This window comes from Heterocephalus glaber, unplaced genomic scaffold, assembly GCF_053883595.1.
Source record: "Heterocephalus glaber isolate CG9 unplaced genomic scaffold, H.glaber_assembly_v1.0 deba00001454, whole genome shotgun sequence".
NCBI classification, from domain to species: domain Eukaryota; kingdom Metazoa; phylum Chordata; class Mammalia; order Rodentia; family Bathyergidae; genus Heterocephalus; species Heterocephalus glaber.
The window spans coordinates 15416999-15436174 of NW_028258303.1; positions in this window are offsets into that span (position 1 = coordinate 15416999).

A 19176-nucleotide genomic window follows, 5' to 3' on the forward strand; every position below is an offset into this window, starting at 1 on the left:
GAAATCTAGGGCTCTTACTCTTGAGTTTGATGAAGTTTGGAAAAGGAGAAAAAGCCTCTTTTTATGCCTTCTGAGATGCCTGATGGAAATGCATATTGAGAACGTGTAGGTGTGAGGTGGTGCACTATTAGTATGTTAAGCCTTGCTCTGGATGAATGGCTGGCAGTGTGATGCCAAAGAGAGGGATACCTCTGTTTGGACCTGACACATTTGCTGTTTGGAAGAAATCTTTGATCCAGATAGTTCAAGTCTGATCTCACTTCATTCTACTGGCGAGCTACACTATGGCTCACACAGAGCAGCCTCACTTTTTTCCGAGGCTCTTTGACACCCCCACCTCCCTGCCAGCCTGGTGTGGCTGATCAAGCTGTTCAAACAACTGGAAGACATCAGAAGTTAAACACTCATTATTTTAATTTGATGCTAATCATGTGTTAATGAGACTAATCCTTGCAATGATTCAGGTAATTTGCTTAATGGCTGCCCAGAGTACAGATTACAGCAATCAGTCACGTCTGATAAGATGTCTGTTGTGGAGAAGACTGTCAGGTGAATGAGGTGGGAAAAGACTCAGGAGTCAGGATATGATGTCAGGCAGCTCTGTGTTGGATGGTCTGGGAGAAGGGAAATTGTGTGATCAGAAATCCAAAATTTCAACCAGAAACAAGCACCTTGGTGCCCCTATTTAAAAAGAAGTTGATAATGATAGGATTTCTCACCTTATAGTCACACACATGCACACACTGAAATATGTATGAAATTCTCAGGAGAATTGGAATACAGTTCATTTTTCCCTGAGACATGATTAGTTCAGTACAATGTCAGTGGTAGGCATACTCCAACCACTGTTAAAAAGGAATTAAAATATTTTCCAAACACAAAGTCAAAGAGTGAAAATGGAACCATTTGGACCAAAAAAATGAATTTTCTTCTCACCCATAAGAAATACTGACTACAGCAAAAACTTACTCTGCATTATTATCATGTTTTCATAATATCCACACATTGTAAATCCACAAGATCATATGGCAAAGACTGAAATACTTTGGCTAATAAATGAGCCCTAAATTGGAGCATCTCATTCTTTAAAACATTGCTGCTTTGAATCATGATATCATTTTTTTCTGCTTAAAATACTGAGATTTAATGATTTACTAAATATATAGATGCAGGTGTGGGACTGCATAACCTTTGTTCCTTTTCTCCAGCCCCATTGTGATTAAATGTGAGTTAATGGATAAAGATGCTTGTTGGTTTTGGGACACTAGATAAAAATCTGTAACAGACCTAAAGTCCCAAAGTAAACTACTCAACTCCTTGTTTGCCCAGAACTGATGTTCCGGACACCACAATCTATAGAACAAGCTGCAAATGTCAGCTGACCATCAATACGTGACAGTCGACCACTAACTTTTGTCCCCTTTTCTTTAATTCTATATGTTAACTTCCCCCTCAACCCCCTATAAAAACAGCCTCGGACTCTGAGCCAGTTGCCTCTCTAAGCTATTTTGCTTTGGGAGTGCCATCTGGCCAGACTAATAAAGGTCTGTTTTACTTTCCAACCTGTCCCGTGTGTTCCTTCCCGGGTGTTCTTAGCTGCAGTCAGCTCCTCGGAGCATTTGGTAAGGCCAATGGTCTTACATTTTGGAGGCCCCAGCGAGATCCCCAGGTAAGGAACCCCAGTTCAGCCAAGACTCTGTGGTGGGATCCAGCAGGAGACTCTCAGGCACAGACCTCAGAAAACCTCCGGAGGTAAGTTTTTGGCTGGTTGCAACCGTTTGTTGTCAGGAGTGAGGTGGCTGACGGGCTGGTAAGCCTCCCCTAACCCCAAGGTTCCTGACGAGGAATAAGGGAAGATTTAGTTTCAGTTTTGTTGTGGCGCCTGTTCATCTTGTCATTCATACGTTAGTGTCCTGTCCATTGTGTGTTTAATTTTGTATTTCTTTCCAAACCATCAGGGCAGAGATGGGAGGATCCTGCTCCAGAAATACCCCATTGGATTGTTTTCTCACTAATTTTAAATTGGCTTTTTCCCCTGAACAGGAGAACAAATATGGGGTTAAATTTTCTCGCGGAAAACTTCGCTCCCTGTGTCAATTGGAATGGCCGGCCTTTGGAGTTAGATGGCCAGCTGAGGGCTCTTTTGACTCAATTCTCTGCAGGGCGGTATGGAGAAGGGTCACCGGGCACCCTAGCCATCCTGATCAGTTTCCATATATAAATATCTGGGTCCGGGCTTGTCAGGAGCCTCTGGCATGGTTGCAGCATTGTTCCCTGTGAAAAAACTCTTGCATTCTGGTTATGGCCCCAAGGGAACCCCAAGAGGCCAAAATCTGGGCTCCCAAGCTGGTGCTCTCACAAGATCCTGACCCCTTAGATCTTGTTATAAGACCTCCACCCTATGTGGAGCCATCCTCCTCCTCTGATAAAGCCAGCCCCAGATCTCGAAACTCTCTCTCTCTCCTCCTCCTCCCAAAGAAGGAAAATCTCCAGATTCTATAACTTCCCCCTCCCACACAAGAACAGGGGTAGCTTATGGTCCCCACGGAGCTCTCACTGAAGGGACTAGTTCAGTTCCTCTTCTGCCTCTTAGGGGAATAGAACAGGGTCATTATGTCTATATCCCTTTCTCTACCAGTAATTTGTATAAATGGAAACATCAAAATCCCCCTTTTTCAGAAAAACCCCAGGCTTTGATCTCCCTCCTAGAATCTGTTTTTCATACACATGACCCAACCTGGGATGATTGTCAACAACTTCTCCAAGCTCTTTTTACCTCTGAGGAAAGAGAAAGGATCCAAGGGCAAGCCATAAAGTCAGTGTTAGGGGGAACAGAGGGCCCCCTTGATGCACAACAGTGGGACCATATTGAGGCGCAACTTCCATCCACCTGTCCCCCATGGCAAGCTAATTCCTTGGGCAGGAGAGAAGCTCTCCAAAACTACCATCAGCCTCTCCTAGCCGGCTTGAGGGGAGCTGCTCGAAAGCCTACCAATTTGAGCAAGGTAAGCGAGGTCCTTCAAGGACCTGAGGAATCCCCTTCTGCCTTTCTGGAGCGTCTGTTGGAAGCATACCGTACATATACTCCAATTGACTCAGATGCCCCTGCAAATTGAGAGGCAATTAATTTGGCTTTTGTTACTCAGTTGGCCCCAGATATTAGAAAGAAACTGCAGCGGGTGGAAGGATTTGAGGAAGAGCATAGGGAAAAATAGATGAGTGTGGCAATGAAGGTGTTTAACAATAGGGATCCTTTTGAGGATAAAATGGCTAAAAAGATAGGAAAGACAAACATTGCAGCCTTGGCAGATGGAGGTTTTATCCAAAAGAAATACAGAGAGAATAAAAAAGAAGATAAAAGTAAAGTATGGCCCTTGTTAGAAAAGGATCAATGTGCATATTGCAAAGAGAAGGGCCATTACAAGAGGGATTGTGAAAAGTTGAAAAGAAAGAGAGAGAAAGAGACTAAGAAAGAAGGAAATGGAGTTCTCCTGGTAGATGAGGAAGATTGACGGGGCCGAGGCTCATGGCTGCTTGACCTTAATGAGCCTATGGTGACTTTGGAAATAGGGGGAACGGATGTCCAATTCCTTGTGGATACTGGCATGGCCCGTTCTGTCCTAAAGACCCCCCTTGGGACCCTTTCTTCCCTAAAGTCCTCCATTACTGGGGCCACAGGACAGTCGGCCTCTTACCCTTGGACCACTAAATGAACTGTAAATCTGGGAAAAGGCACTGTTACTCATTCCTTCTTAGTCATCCCAGAGTACCCATACCCATTGTTGGGAAGAGATCTACTACAAAAATTGGGGGCCGTTATTTCCTTTGAGCCTGAAGGAGGGACTCTTGAACTCAAGCCACCCTCTGCCATTATGGTAATGGTTCCCCTTGAAGATGAATTTAAGCTGCTAAAGGAGGGCGCAGAACCTCCTGAACAAAAATGGGACTACCTTCAGAAAAAGTTTCCCCTAGTATGGGCTGAAACCAACTCACCCAGATTGGCCAAACACCATGCCCTAGTGGTGGTTCAACTGTTGGCCTCTGCCACCCCCGCCCATGTGTGGCAGTACCCCCTTCAGCTGGAGGCCAAGGTAGGGATATCCAAACACATCCACTGACTCCAGGAATCCAGCACCCTGGTCCCTTGCCAGTCAGCCTGGAATACACCCCTGCTTCCTGTGAGGAAGCCTGGCACCTCAGACTTCAGACCGGTACAGGATTTGTGGGAAGTAAACAGCCGGGGGAGACCATTCACGCAACAGTACCAAACCCCTATACTCTGTTGAGTCTCATCCCTCCTGGTCATGTGTGGTACTCAGTATTAGACCTTAAAGACGAGTTTTTCAGCCAGCCTCTAGCACCTGTGAGCCAGCCCCTCTTTGCCTTTGAATGGACTGACCCAGACACCGGAACAACCAGACAGCTGACATAGACCCAGCTGCTGCAGGGATTCAAAAACTCCCCCACTCTGTTCGGGGAAGCTCTCAGCAAAGATCTGCAAGAGGTAAGAAAAGTGTTTCCCCAGGCGACTATTTTTCAGTATGTTGATGACTTCCTGGTGGCAACTTCAACTGATAAAGAATGCATTGCAGCCACTGAGGGCCTCCTGAAAGCCCTCCAGGAACTGGGATATCGGGTGTCCTGGAAGAAAGCTCAACTCTGCTGAACCAGGTAACCTACTTGGGCTATATTCTTGAAAAGGGAAAGAGGAGGCTGGCAGAATCGAGAATATCTGCAATTGTCCAGATTCCAAAGCCAGGCTCAAAGAAACAGGTGCGAGAGTTCCTAGGGGTGGTTGGCTATTGCAGGATTTGGATTCCTGGCTTTGCTGAGATTGCCAAACCCCTGCATGAGGGCACTGCAGGAGGAAATACACCCATCGAATGGACTGAGGCTTGTCAGCAGGCATTTCAATTGCTTAAGACTGCACTTGCATTGGCACCAGCCCTGGCATTGCCAGACTTAAACAAGCCCTTTACCTTGTATGTGACAGAGAAAAATAGGGTGGCTAAGGGAGTGATTACTCAGCTTTTGGGGCCATGGAAGTGGCCTGTGGCATACCTCTCAAAGAAGCTCGACCCAGTGGCCGGAGGGTGGCCTACTTGTTTGAGGACAGTAGCAGCAGCAGCTGCTTTAACCTGAGAGGCTGACAAATTGACCTTTGGACAGGATTTAACTTTGATCACTCCCCATGCCATTGAGCCCTTGTTGAATAGCTCACCTAGAAAATGGCTGTCTAATGCCAGACTGTTACAATATCAAGGACTCTTATTAGAACAGCCACGCATTAAGTTTGCCACCACCACTGGCCTCAATCTGGCTACTCTACTCCCAGAATCTGATGAACAAATGCCCATCCATGATTGCCTCGAGACTCTTGAAAACTCAAGGGGAGGACGTCCAGACTTGATGGACCAGGCCCTCCCCCGTGCAGAGATAATGTTCTATACTGATGGGTGCAGTTTCATTCGTGATGGTGTACGGTATGCTGGAGCGGCGCTGGTCAACCAGGACCAACAGGTGGAATGGGAGCAGGGGCTACCTCAAGGGACATCAGCACAGAGGGCTGAGCTGATTGCTTTAACTAAGGCTCTGGAATTGGGAAAAGGAAAAAGGATAAATATATTCACTGACAGCCATTATGCTCTTGCCACCGCCCATGTACATGGGGAGATTTATCAGAACAGAGGTCTGCTAACCTCCGAAGGGAAGGAAATTAAAAATAAGACTGAGATACTGACACGGCTACAAGCCATCTGGTTGCCCTGAGAGGTTGCCATCATCCATTGCTGTGGGCATCAAAAGGGGTCAAGCCCCGAGATGATTAGTAATAATGCTGCTGATCAGGCAGCAAGACAAGCAGCCCAAAAATCAGTGGGGAAGCAAATGGTTCTGCTTCCCACACCGGTACTCCCAGAAAAACCTAAATATACAGACAAGGAGTTAACAGAAATGAACAGGAGATGCTGGACTTGAGGAAGACATGGGTGGTGGACGACTAAGGAGGGAAAGGTGGTTCTCCCAGCTGCTGTAGCAGACACGTTGCTGCGAGAACTACATGAGTCTACCCACCTTGGTGAGAAAAGGACAATGGCTGCCTTACAACCCCATTTCGTCAGCCAGGGATTAGCCCGAAAGGCCCAGGACATGGTGAGACGATGCCCCACCTGCCTCAAGGTAAATGCTAATTGGGTAACCGGGCCCCCTGGGGTCCGACACAGAGGATTAACTCCAGGAGAACATTGGGAGTTGGACTTTACTGAAATAAAGTCTGGCATGTATGGGTACAAATACCTGCTAATTTTTGTGGATACATTTTCAGGATGGGTAGAAACATACCCCACCAAGAGGGAGACAGCAGAAGTAATAGTTAAAAAGCTCCTGACAGAAATAGTTCCCCATTTTGGTTTACCCTTAGCTCTGGGGTCTGACAATGGTCCAGCCATTATGGCTAAGATATCTAAGTTAATTAGTAATATCCTTGGAATAAAGTGGAATCTACACTGTGCCTATAGGCCTCAAAGTTCAGGACAGGTAGAAAGAACAAATCAAACTTTAAAGGAGATTCTGACTAAATTATGCTTGGAGACTGAACTAGGTTGGGTAGAACTTCTCCCTTTTGCCCTCCTCCAAATGAGGTGCACTCCCAAGCCTCCCCTCAATCTGTCCCCCTTCCAGATTGTTTATGGGTGATCTCCTCCAATCATTCCATTAATAGATGTAGAATTGAAGGAAAAATTTTCCCACCTTCGACTCCTTAAATCCTTAAAAGAAGTTCATCAGCTTCAGTCAGAGCTACATGAGACATTACGAAATAAAATGACTAGTCCAAATGAAAAACCTTTACAACCTTTACCCTATAAGCCGGGAGATTTGGTTTTTATTCACAGGTTTGATTCCAAGACCCTGGAACCTCGTTGGAAGGGACTGGTTCCTGTTGTCCTGTCAACTCCCTTGGCAGTGAAGGTGGCCGGACATTCTGCCTGGATACATCACAACCATCTAAAAGCAGGACCCCCCATGGATGTCAAAAAGGACAAATGGAAGGTTATCAGCCAACCAGGTGACCAAAAACTAAGACTGGAACGGGTTGGAGATGTTTCACCTTAATGATAATATTCTCTGGGACACTGGCATTATTGCCCCCAAGAGGACTAGATCACACAAAAAATGTATGGATTCAATTGGCAAACTCACTTAACTTGTCTGAATTCTGCTTAAATGTTGATGTAAATTTCCATTATGTGCTGGGAAGCTGTCTCATTCCGGTATGCACCTCTTTAGAATTAATACGACCCTATACCCTATTTAAGGACATCCCAGGAAAAAATCTTACTTACATGGATAGTTATAATTGGGGGCATGACACCTGCCATAAACCTAAAAATGCTGTCAAATTATATACACCCAAGGTAATTATGTCAAACAAAACAATGTGGTATGTATGAAAATTGTACAACCAAATGTCTGAGGATAAAACGATCAAAAGGGATGTCCTGCCATATAAAACAAAAAATTATGTGTAACAATTGCCATATCTCCCTGCCCACAGGATGGTTTTATACCTGTGAAGGAATAACCTTTAATTATATTCCAGCAAATTTAACCAAGACCCGTTGCTGTTTGAGTCGTCTAGCTGTAGTGTTGCCAGACAGAACTGATTTGATTGTGCCTAACAAAACTAAACATTGGTCACCTTACACTGCACCAGGATGCGATGATGACGTAGGTCTATTAACAGATGCTAAAGTAATAACCATGATAGCATCTTTTGTTGCCCTGCCTTCTATAGGAGTCCATGCTGAAAAGGCAGTATGAAAATTAGCTTGCAAGGTGGTCAAAGGGTTAAATGCTACCTCATCAGCCTTGGCATTAATTAACCAAGAGTTACAGGAACAGAGACAATCTTAGATAATAGAACAGCAATAGACTATTTGTTGCTCCTCCACCACCAAGGTTGTGAAAGAGTAAAAAATATGTGTTGTTTCAATCTTACCGATAATGATCCAAAGATCAAAGAAAAGGTAAAACAATTAAAAGATCTGGCTAAAAAAATGTATAATGAGGATGGTGGGGACTTGTTCAAATGGTTAACTTCATGGTTGCCCAACCTACAATGGTTAAAACAACTTTTTCTTGTCATCATAGTTGTGTGTACATGCTTATTATTGTCATGTTGTTGTATACAATGGGTACCTACATTTGTGTGTAAGATTACTTAAATTCCAAAATTCCGTGGGGAATGTAGGACTGCATAACCTTTGTTCCTTTTCTCCAGCCCCATTGTGATTAAATGTGAGTTAATGGATAAAGATGCTTGCTAGTTTTGGGACACTAGATAAAAATCTGTAACAGACCTAAAGTCCCAAAGTAAACTACTCAACTCCTTGTTTGCCCAGAACTGATGTTCCGGACACCACAATCTATAGAACAAGCTGCAAATGTCAGCTGATCATCAATACGTGACAGTCGACCACTAACCTTTGTCCCCTTTTCTTTAATTCTATATGTTAACTTCCCCCTCAACCCCCTATAAAAACAGCCTCGGACTCTGAGCCAGTTGCCTCTCTAAGCTATTTTGCTTTGGGAGTGCCATCTGGCCAGACTAATAAAGGTCTGTTTTACTTTCCAACTTGTCCAGTGTGTTCCTTCCTGGGTGTTCTTAGCTGCAGTCAGCTCCTCGGAGCATTTGGTAAGGCCAACGGTCTTACACAGGGATAGCATAGATTTTAGAGCCTAGTATGTTTGAAAATTCTGCCTACTTTGTGCTTTTGCTTATTTCTCTTCTAACAAAAAGTTTAAAAAATTTGGAGATATGTGATTATTTGTAGAAATCTGAGTTGTTTCTCTAAACTTTTTTGGAAGGAGAGAAGACTAAAAAGAAGAAAGAGATTTAGGCATGAGAGAAGGTTTGTACTTTATTTTGTTCAACTTAGTCCTTTTGACACACTCCTGATATCCTCTTAGATTTTCTGTGAACACCAATTTAGTACAGTTTTACAATCATTTCCCCACTATCATTGTCCAGGAGCTGTTTGTTAAAAGGACATTAGGGGCAAACATCATTCTCAAGACAAGCATTGTTCTCCATTGATGGCAGTGAAGATAGGAACGAATGTGGAAGGGAGTAATGGAGATATGGCTATCTGAGGATGGATTTAGCTGCTGCACTTAGGAATGAGAGTTTATAATGAAAATGTAGAGGAGATGATATAGCAGAAGTAAGGGTTTTGGACTGACGTCAACTGGAGAATTAAACACATAGAGGGAGACCATACCTAAATTTCTGTAGATTATAGATAAGCATTAGCTTTATGGACCCAGGCCAACAATTTTCTCTTCTCCCCTAGTTAGGATTTCTTTTTAGCAACATGAATTCTTAAGTTACTCATCTCATGCCACATAGATACACAAAGTATGCTTATATCAATGACATACTTTCGATGAGAAGTGTTTATTTTTTTTAAGAATCAGATGCTATTTTATAAGCATTCATCATTTAAGAGAATTGCCTATGTTATGCTTTCAACAGGGCCCCACTGAGAATTGACAGCCAATATTTATAAGGCAGGCAGAACATTTTTGTTGTATCTGTTACTTATGCTGTTATTGTTTTCAGGCCTATTTGCTCTAAGGAAAGGAGAACATCCATATGATTGGGTTACAATAAAACAGCGGTAAATAAGCAGGAAGCAAACTCCTCATCACACTGGACTTGTCCTCCATGGTTCCCTTAGGGCACATTGCCTCTTCCATTAAGCTGAGGCAAGAAATAAATCAGTGGATCTATAGTGAAACTAGTCAAACATCTACATCAATGTAAATAAAGTAGAGTGAATGTAAATAAAGTACAGGGTAAGGTGAGAGTAACAATTATTCACATTTAAAAAAAAAATCTTAAAAGTTTACCATGTGTCTTAGTTCATTTGCACTGCTATAGAAAAATACCATAAACTGAGTAGATTATAAACAATAAATATTTATTTCTCATAGTTCTGGAGTCTTAGAAGTCCAAGGTCAGGAAACAGCATAGTCAGGTTCTGGTGAAGGTCCTCTTCTTGGTGGCTGACTGCCAGCTTCTCCTGGTGTTCTCACATGGTTGAGGGGCAAATGAGATCCCTCAAGCTTCTTTTATAAGGACACTAATACATTCATGTGTGTTCTGGCTCATGTTCTCATCATCTCTCAAAGTCCTGTGTGGTTCTTTTTTTAAGAGTAGGAAAAATTTGTTGAGAGAAGAAAAGCTTCTGTCTAAAAGACACAGAAGAGGGACCAGAAAGTGGGTTGGCTGCCCACCCCACTTTTCAAAGATGTTTTATACAGGGCCAGGACTTAGCTCAGTGGTTCTACTGGCTGACTCCCAAGCGCAAAGACCTGCATACCAAAGAAAAAAAAAGATCTTTTATACAGCAAAGCCATATAGGGAGGCGGGTACAAAGTGGGACAAAACTATAAGACCCAATGGAAATTTGCAAGGTGGGCAAGAGGTGGGACAAAACCTTGACCAACCAATAAGATTACAAGTACAGTCACTCAGGTAATATTGATTAAATGGGAATCAAATGGGAAGACAAGTCACATACAAGGAATTTCCCAGTTAGAATATCAATCACTGCTACCTGTCTCTAGGGGAAGTAGTACTTCTTTTCCTTTTTATAATGCTAACCAGTAAATGTGCCTCAATTGTTCTCCATGTTGGTTCCTGGCTGTGTTGGCTCATGGAGGGCTGGTGCCTTAAGGGAGGCCCTGTCTACCTGCCAACAAGATATCTAATTAACTTACCTATCTATAATATTCCCCCCTCTGAAGAAGTACCCCTAACTGCTGTGAGGGGGCAAAGGGCGAAGACCATTCTGGCTACTTCCAGCTGAAGAGGGTCGTAGTTGTGATCCACAGTTAGAGTTACTAAAGGTCCTAGATAGGCACCAGGCATTGTCATCTTGGTAGCCATATAGCTTTGAGTCTGGAGGAGAAAAAGGCAAAGAAACAGTTAATACATGGGCCAAATTATAAGGTCAGCAGAATTGCTATGAATATAGACAACAAGGGTCTCCACAGGGAGGAACTAGTAACAGCCTCCCACAAAGAAGTTAAGGAGAAGGTCCAGGGGACTTCAGAATCCAATGTAGAAGTCATATTATATAGTTTAGCAGTTATGAGCTGTTTACAATGTCGATCTGGTGAATCCCAGTAAAAGAAGTCTAGTGCATTTGTCATTGGTTCCATTTGTATAACTGCTTGGAGTTTGGCAGCCTCTAGGCAAGAATAAACAAAACTTTTAAGAAATTAGAGCATAATCTAAGCATGAGCACATTAGAATGAAAGGGCAGATTGGGGAGAAAGTCACACTTAGAAATTGAAACAGTGATTGTAACCTGCTGACTCTTAGATTCTTTTATTGACAAGAGGTTATCTATAAATCTGATACTTTGTCATAAGTCTCTCTAGTTTCAGCTGTAAGAAGATAAGAGACAAATTGAAGAACAAATTTCATTAAGAAATATAAAAACTCTCACTGAGCTCTTGTAGATTTTACCATAGTTTCTTTTCTAATGATCCATAATCATGGTCAGCTACTGGTAGAGCTGGAAACTGCCAGAAGTTGTCAGTGACTGGAGCCCCTTTTTACATCTAGCTTTATTACTATGGCATTATTTTATACCTCTTTTGGTTATTATTTTCTGCTGGGTGTTTCAGACCAAGTTAAAGTGAGACCTGTCAATCAGTATGAACCTCTTGCTATCTATCAAGGTCGGTTAAGTCTCCTTAGGCATTACTTTGGAACCATGCATAGAGCCTCTCATCTCCTCCATCAGTGTCAGCCATCAGGATGGGTCACAGCCTTGCTTGACCATGTTGCTTTCACTGAAAGTGTGCGAGACTTTTCCCTTTTCATGGCCCTCATTTGGCACATGGTACATTTGTCTTCTGGTGCCTAGCAATCTCTGTTCAGGTGGTTGAGTGACTTACCAAAGATGTAGGGTCCTGTAGGAAAAGTTTCTTTGTGTCCTGGACCTTTGTTGACCTTGAGGAGCCAGGGCCAAAATATTGGCTGTGCTCTTAGTCCAGTTACCTTTTTAGTTTTCATCTCCAAACTTTAGTTGTTGAACACCCGGAAGACCAGTGACATAAGTATTTTAGTAGGAGCAGTGAGCTTAACTATTATAATAATTAAGACATCAAGCACTTTTGAAGTATAAAGCATAGTTAGAGGGCTGTTATTTTTTTACCAACCATGGTTGTTTGAATAGTTGAATCCCTATAGAATGTTAACAGACAACAGTTATATATTATAGAGAAACTTAAGAGGAAGAGCCACACATAGTATTTTAGCATGACAATCATAATGACATTGTTTTTTTAACACTTATGTTTCTATCTTAGTATGGAATAGTCTTTCAGTCAAACACCTTCATCTGATCACAAGACATGAAAGCTCTTATTTGTTATCGTTTAGTAGGATGCCATCTAAAGAGAACATATATATTGGCCTATAAATGTATCTTAGGAGTTCATAACGTCTAGCCTCTAATTTTAGTGTGACATTGTTTCAACTGTTTGGATACTAAGCATCCCTAAGTGTGGTGACATATATAACATATATCACATAAGTTTTTAAGATAAGTATTACTTGACTGGTTTTCTCATGCTGGCTTGACATGTATCACAAGTAGCTGGAGTGTAGAAGAAAGGCAAATACCTGAGTCAAAAAGATCATTATCATAAACAATATCTTAGAAGACCTGTACACCCAGAAGGCATGAATGATATTTAGTACACCATGAAATAACAATGAATGTCAGTTACATGAAACCCCTTGTCATTTAATTTTGTTTTGTACCAAGAACATTTAAATAAACCTTATTGTTTTGTCACAGAAAACTTAGCCTATGACCAATGTATACCTATCACAATGATATGTTTAGTGATGTATTTCCCACAAGGCTATGGAAATTATTGGGGTCCCCTTTGTGAACAAAGGCTGGAATAAATTTTTTCCAGGCAGCGCTCCTTTATTTACCAAGGGGAGTCCTGTCCCATAGTTTTCCTCAGCCCAAGAGTCTTTAATTATCTTAACAAATTTTTAGATGGCCTGTGAGAGCCAGATCATAACAATTAACACATTATTTTGACTGATGAAAGATTTCCAAGTTATACATAGATAACAATATGTACTGTATTTGTAAAACCAGTTGACATTATTTGGATCATCTGGCAACCTGGGGGAATCATGTCTTTAATTACATTTATCTATAAGCCAACTTGAGTTACAGGCAAACATCTTAAAAAATCCAAAATACCAAAAGAAAAAAGCTCAAACATAACAGCTACACATGTTGTAACAAATTGAACAGACAGAAAGACACACACATAAGACAACTTGTTTGTAAGCCAGAGTGCACTCAGATGTATTTGGCCAAATTGAATTATAATAACTTATAATTTTTAGGTTTATAACTATAAATAAGACTAGTCAGAACTTTATAGATCAATTAACAGAGATCTCTCGTAATAAGAATCAAAAAGAATAAAAGTCTTCTACATCTGTGAAAGCAAAGACCATTTTAAGATGGGCCCTAAGCTGATGGTTTATCTGACTGGGATACTCAACTATACAGGCTTCTCATTGTTGCTTTGATAACCATAGTTGTTCCATAGCCACATGTAATTGTTCCCTCTAAAGGGATAGATCATTAAAGGTAATTTTAATTATCTCCAGTGGGGTCTGCTCAGGCCAGGTTTACATGTAGAAGAGACTAGGTGACATGCTTTGGAGCTAGATATGAATTTCAAACAGTGAGGGAAGAAGGCCTGCCAAGGCTCCAACCTGCTGTGCTGCAGATGTCTACCTATGACAGTTTTTCCCATTTTGAAAAGAAACAAAGGGGAAGGAGGTATCTCTGTCTATTTATCTTGTTCTGTGCCCAATCTAAGGTGCCCCTTAGACTTTATCTCATCCAGTGCCAGTGGCGGCAGACTAGAGGTGCAAGGATGTGGCCAGAGCCAGGTTAGCTGTTCTTACCATTCTGTAATTTTGCCTGAGGGCTGAAAGACAGATAAATCTGAACTAAAACTTTTACCTTTATCTTTTGAGAGTTTCAGGATTAAACCTAGACCAGTTTTCTGTATGGCTCAGAGATAAATGAAGGTCAGCATTACTCTGAAAGGATTCCAGGGAGGGGAAACTCACCATTCTGGAAGCTTTGTCTTGAAACCCAGCAGCCACAGAAAAGGGAAGTTCCTTGAATCAAACTGCATTATTTCTCAGGGGCAGGGCAGTGGAGAAAGAACAAAAGAGGGCCATTAAGTATGGCACAAGATCTAAATCTTAACCATCTCAGGTGTAGAAGGACAGTTAAGATCAGGAGGTTTTCCAGGGTGGATCTGCAATCCTTAGCAAAACATGTCTCCAGAGACAAAAGCTATGATTGACTCCCACTGTGTTGCCAAGCAGAAAAATCAAACCAATAAGCAAAGAACCCAAATGGCTGCTTTTTGCCTCTTGAAAGAGACTAAAAGTGTTCTAACTATATTGTTTAGGGCTTACCCTTTTAATGAATTACTCTGAATCTTTAATATCTAATTTATGATGGAAATACCCTACAGGCTGTTGAGCAGCTCCCTTTTGTTGTAGAAACACTCCCAAAGCCATGTCTCACCTTTTATTAACATACAAACTGAAACAGTGTCCTGTAGTTAGGCACTTAGAATTGCTTGTTTGAACTTCTAGAGGGCAGTCTAGGAATGAGGTCCCCAGGTGTCCATCTCTTGGGTTTTTCTATAAGCTAATAGAGGGGTCATGCAAGCTCACTATATCCTGCTATCTGAAGGCCACAAAAGCCTGTAATTTCCAGGAATCTTCTTAGCTGTTTTAGAGTGTTGGGATGTGGAAAGGAAAGAATTTATTTAATTCTTTCTTCCCCCAGTCTTTGGGTTCCTTTAGATATAATAAGGCCTAAATATTTTACCTCAAGGCTGCAAAGTTGTGCCTTAGATCTAGAAATATTATAACCCCTGTCTGTTAGAAAATTCAGCAGAGCAGATGTCTTGGCTAGAAAGCTCTTCTGAGGGTCACATAACAGCATACCATCTCCATATTGCAAGACTGTCTTGGAAAAACTATAGTATTTTCTTTTATCAAATCAGGATCTAGGGATGTCCTAATCTTTTTTCCTGATAAGTAGTTGACAATTTAAATTAACTGAAGGGCTTAGTTCTCATGTTTCTTAGCCCTTCAAGAATACATACCAGAAAATGTCTTCTATTTAATCTCCTATCTGATTGGTAGGCCAGTGGGGTCTTGTATAAGAACTGGTTGTGTTCCAGTAGGAACCAGTTATTCCTCTGGCTGCCTGTCTTTTGAGCTTTCAAAATTAAGATAATATTTATCTCTACATGTAGTAGCAGCTTGTAAAACTATTTGTCTCTCATTAAAAATCAATGTTTGATTTAAGAGCAACATTACATCTTTCTAATCTAGTCCATAGGTCTGAGTAAGTCCTCTAAAGACCTCAGTGTACATATCAGGATCATCTGAAAACTTTCTTAGGTCTCATTTAATCTGTCTTAAATCACTGAGAGAAAAACACATGAACATAGGTAGTCCCATATTTGCCATTTACTTCCTACAAGGGATGTTGTTTTTGAGGGACCTGAACAACTTAGTTAAGGATGGATATTGCCTCATAGAGATTAATTATGGCTGGCCTAGAAACTCCATGCTCAGCACCTGGTGGTTAGGGCAAAGAGTAGCCTCGGGCTTGGAGGTACTGATGTCTTAAGGGTGAGGTGTCTCTCATTTTTTTATGGCCCACATTTACACTTGAACACAAGCAAGAATTACTTCTTAATATAAAGAAAATCTCAACATAAGATGATTTGACCATTTTTCTCTCTTACAGTATAATTCTAATTGTGAGATAGCATTGTACTACTTTCCTCTGTGTACTTGGCTTTATGAGATAGGAACATCACTCAAAGGTTTAGAGAAATATAAATTGTTCCTTAATACATTCCAAAGGAGAAAGAGGTTCAGATATGGAGTTCTTAACCTGAAACAAAAGAAATATGGGATCTCATAAGTCTCTGCTCGATTCCTGTGCCCCCTAGGGCATCCCCAGGGCATCCCCCAAGGTTTATACCACTCCAGGGTAGGGAGCTTCCATCTGGAGAAAGAACCAGCGTGTACCAGACTGGACTATCTACCCTTTACCAGTGTGCAACCTTATCTTCCTGTTAACTCATATCCTTATTCCAGTAGGTACTCTCAAAACACATGTTACAATTGACTTCAGCCATAATAATCATGTTTAGAGAAGGAAGTATTGTTAGCAAACCAAGAGGTTTAAACCACTGCTTTCTAGTTTCTTGAGAGAGAAGAAAATAGGTCAACAGTTGAATTAGGGCACTTTTCCTGCAAAAGAAATCACCTCCAGAGATTGTTCAGAGATTCTGCCCTGGGCCCTAAGGAGAGAAAGCTCTGAGAAATTTCTGTTGTCTATCCAGTCATTTAGGCAACTTTTATTAGCAACACAAGACTAGTCCTTTAAGGTCCATTTAAAATTCACTAAGTATTTGAAACTCATAGGTCCTCCTAGCAGCTACAATCTACATAGTAAAGGCAATCTTATTGACTTCCTATACATGCCTGAACAAAGAGAAAGGCTGGCTAAGATAGTCCCATATTCTAGTTAAGGAGTAAATACACAGATGCAAGTTACTGATTCCTATTTTCCCTAGTGCAAGACAAAACAGTTGTTGCCAGTTGCCTTAGCCTGACTTTCTGGAAGGAGGAGTGGTCTGATTACAAGGGATTTTCAAATGAACTCTTAACAAGTTGGAAAAAAGTTTAAGTACAGTTTTTAACTCACTAGCAGAGAGAAAATGCCCAAATAAAGCTCAAGCTGGTTAAACATTCCAAAAAATTACCATACAGCATTTTTTAAGTCCACAGTCAATGTTCCAAAGTCCATAACCTATCAGAAAAGGCATTTTTCTCCCTTACACACATAAATGATGAAGACCATACCTAGGTGGGAGAAAAGGTTCAGGTATATTTACTCTATCAAAGATTTGTTTTGTACTTTTGTACATTTGTCTAGAGTTCTTACTAGTAGAGAAAGCAGTCCAAACCTGTAGCTCAACTCTTAATGGAGGTTTAAGAAAGGGCTCTGATGGCATCGTTTCAGATCACTCTGAGACAGAGGATATCTGATGATCACTGACAGAATTCCCCTTTCACCTCATTGAGAAGTCCAGATAGGGACAAGATGTGGAGATTTTCTGCTGATTAGCTGGATGGGCTGTCGGGAGCTAGATTCTTCTGAGGGACATTTGGGTATCTACCAGAGAGTAGCCCTGGCCTTGACCCCTCAGTTGTTGCCTCAGTTTCCACTAGTTTCATGCAATCAGAGATCTGTCTATGAAAGGAACCCAATTGCCTATCTGGTCAACATTCCACCTGCCATTGGTGTCAATGGGAATGGGGATGATTCATCGGAGGGCAACTGGAGAAACCTGTCCTCTGCTTTGAGAGCAGCAGCTGTCCTAAAGGCAATTACTAGCTGGCAGAGTAACCACTGTTTGGAATTCTATAAGGGACAGATAAAAGCCTGAACTGTCTTTGTCTGAGACAATTTCATAAGAGACTGATTTAACAACATTTTTAAGCAACTAAGTCCAAATCCAACACAAACAAAACAAGAATAAAACATAATTTCAACCAAAGACAATGCATAAGAAAAACAAGAAATTTGCAAACATTTAAAACACACAACTTAAAATTAAGACACTTTTGAAACAAAAGCCAAAACAAAGGCCAGAATTTATGAAACAAAAACCAAAATCTATGAAACAAATGTTGAGAGCCTATGAAACAAAAGTTACAATCTATGAAGCAAAGAGACCAAAGTTAGAACCTATTGAACAAAAGCAAACTCTTACCTCTGACCAGTAAGGTCAGTGGAAGACCTCCAAAATGATATAGGGGGAAGAGATGTAACTCCCAAACCTACTAGCTATCCAAAATGCAAGTTTGTGTTCTCTAAAATCGAAGAATGAATTCTAGGAACAACAGAGATTAAGAGTAGGAAAAATTTATTGAGAGAAAGAAAGCTTCTGCCCAAGAGACACAGAAGGGGGACTGGAAAGTGGTTTGCCCTGAAGGCCTGTATCTTAATACTATCATATGAATTGAGAGTTGGGGAGGCGCAAATATCCAGACCATAGCAGTGAGTTAGTGTTATTTGCACAAACTGTTTTATTACTTTTCTCTAGATTCTCTGGTCCTGGCTGTCTTTTCTCTTTATAACACCATTTGATATATCATGGTGTAATTTTCATTTTTCTTTTTTCTTTTGGACTTTTATATCTATATTAGTCAGGTTTTCATCACTGAGACAAAGATACTTGACATCTCCAAATTAAAGGAGGAAAGGCTAATTTTTGGCTTCTGGTTTCAGAGTCCATGACTGGCTGACTCCAAAGGCAGGAGCATCATTGTGCAAAGAGTGGTGTTAGGGAGCAAGCTCTTCCCTTTATTGAAACCAGGAAGCCAAGCTCAGGGAAGAGCACCAGAGAGAAAGGAACCAGGAACCAGATAGACTCCTCAAGGTCATGCCTCATGACCTTCACAGACAGACCCAGAAGTGTGCTTTATTAATCCTCTAGATGCTTTCTTAATCCAATCAAATTGACAATCAAGATCAACATGTATGTTAATACAAGATTAATCACAGTGTGTTTTATATAAGTACCACGTGCTGATTGTGCCCCTGGAGATCCTCACAGTGTGTTTTATAAGTTGCTAAATAGCAAATCTTTGAGGGTGCTCACACTAACGTACCAATGGTAAAGGACTTTTGACTGGGCTATTGAAGTCCTTATGCATCATAACAGACACAATCAAACTGATATAGAATGCCAAGTAATCAAAACATGGAATCCAAATAAGTAAAACTAATCCAAACAAGAGAAATATTATAACTCCCAATCTGCAAGATATCTGAAACACAAGTTTGTGTTCTCTAAAATCAAAGAATAAATTCTAGGAAGGACAAAGGCTAAGAGTAGGAAAAATTTATTGAGAGAAATTGTCTAAGAGAGACAGAAGGGGGACCAGAAAGTAGGTTGCCCACCCACTCTGTTTTTCAAAAGTGATTTATAAGGCAAAGCTCT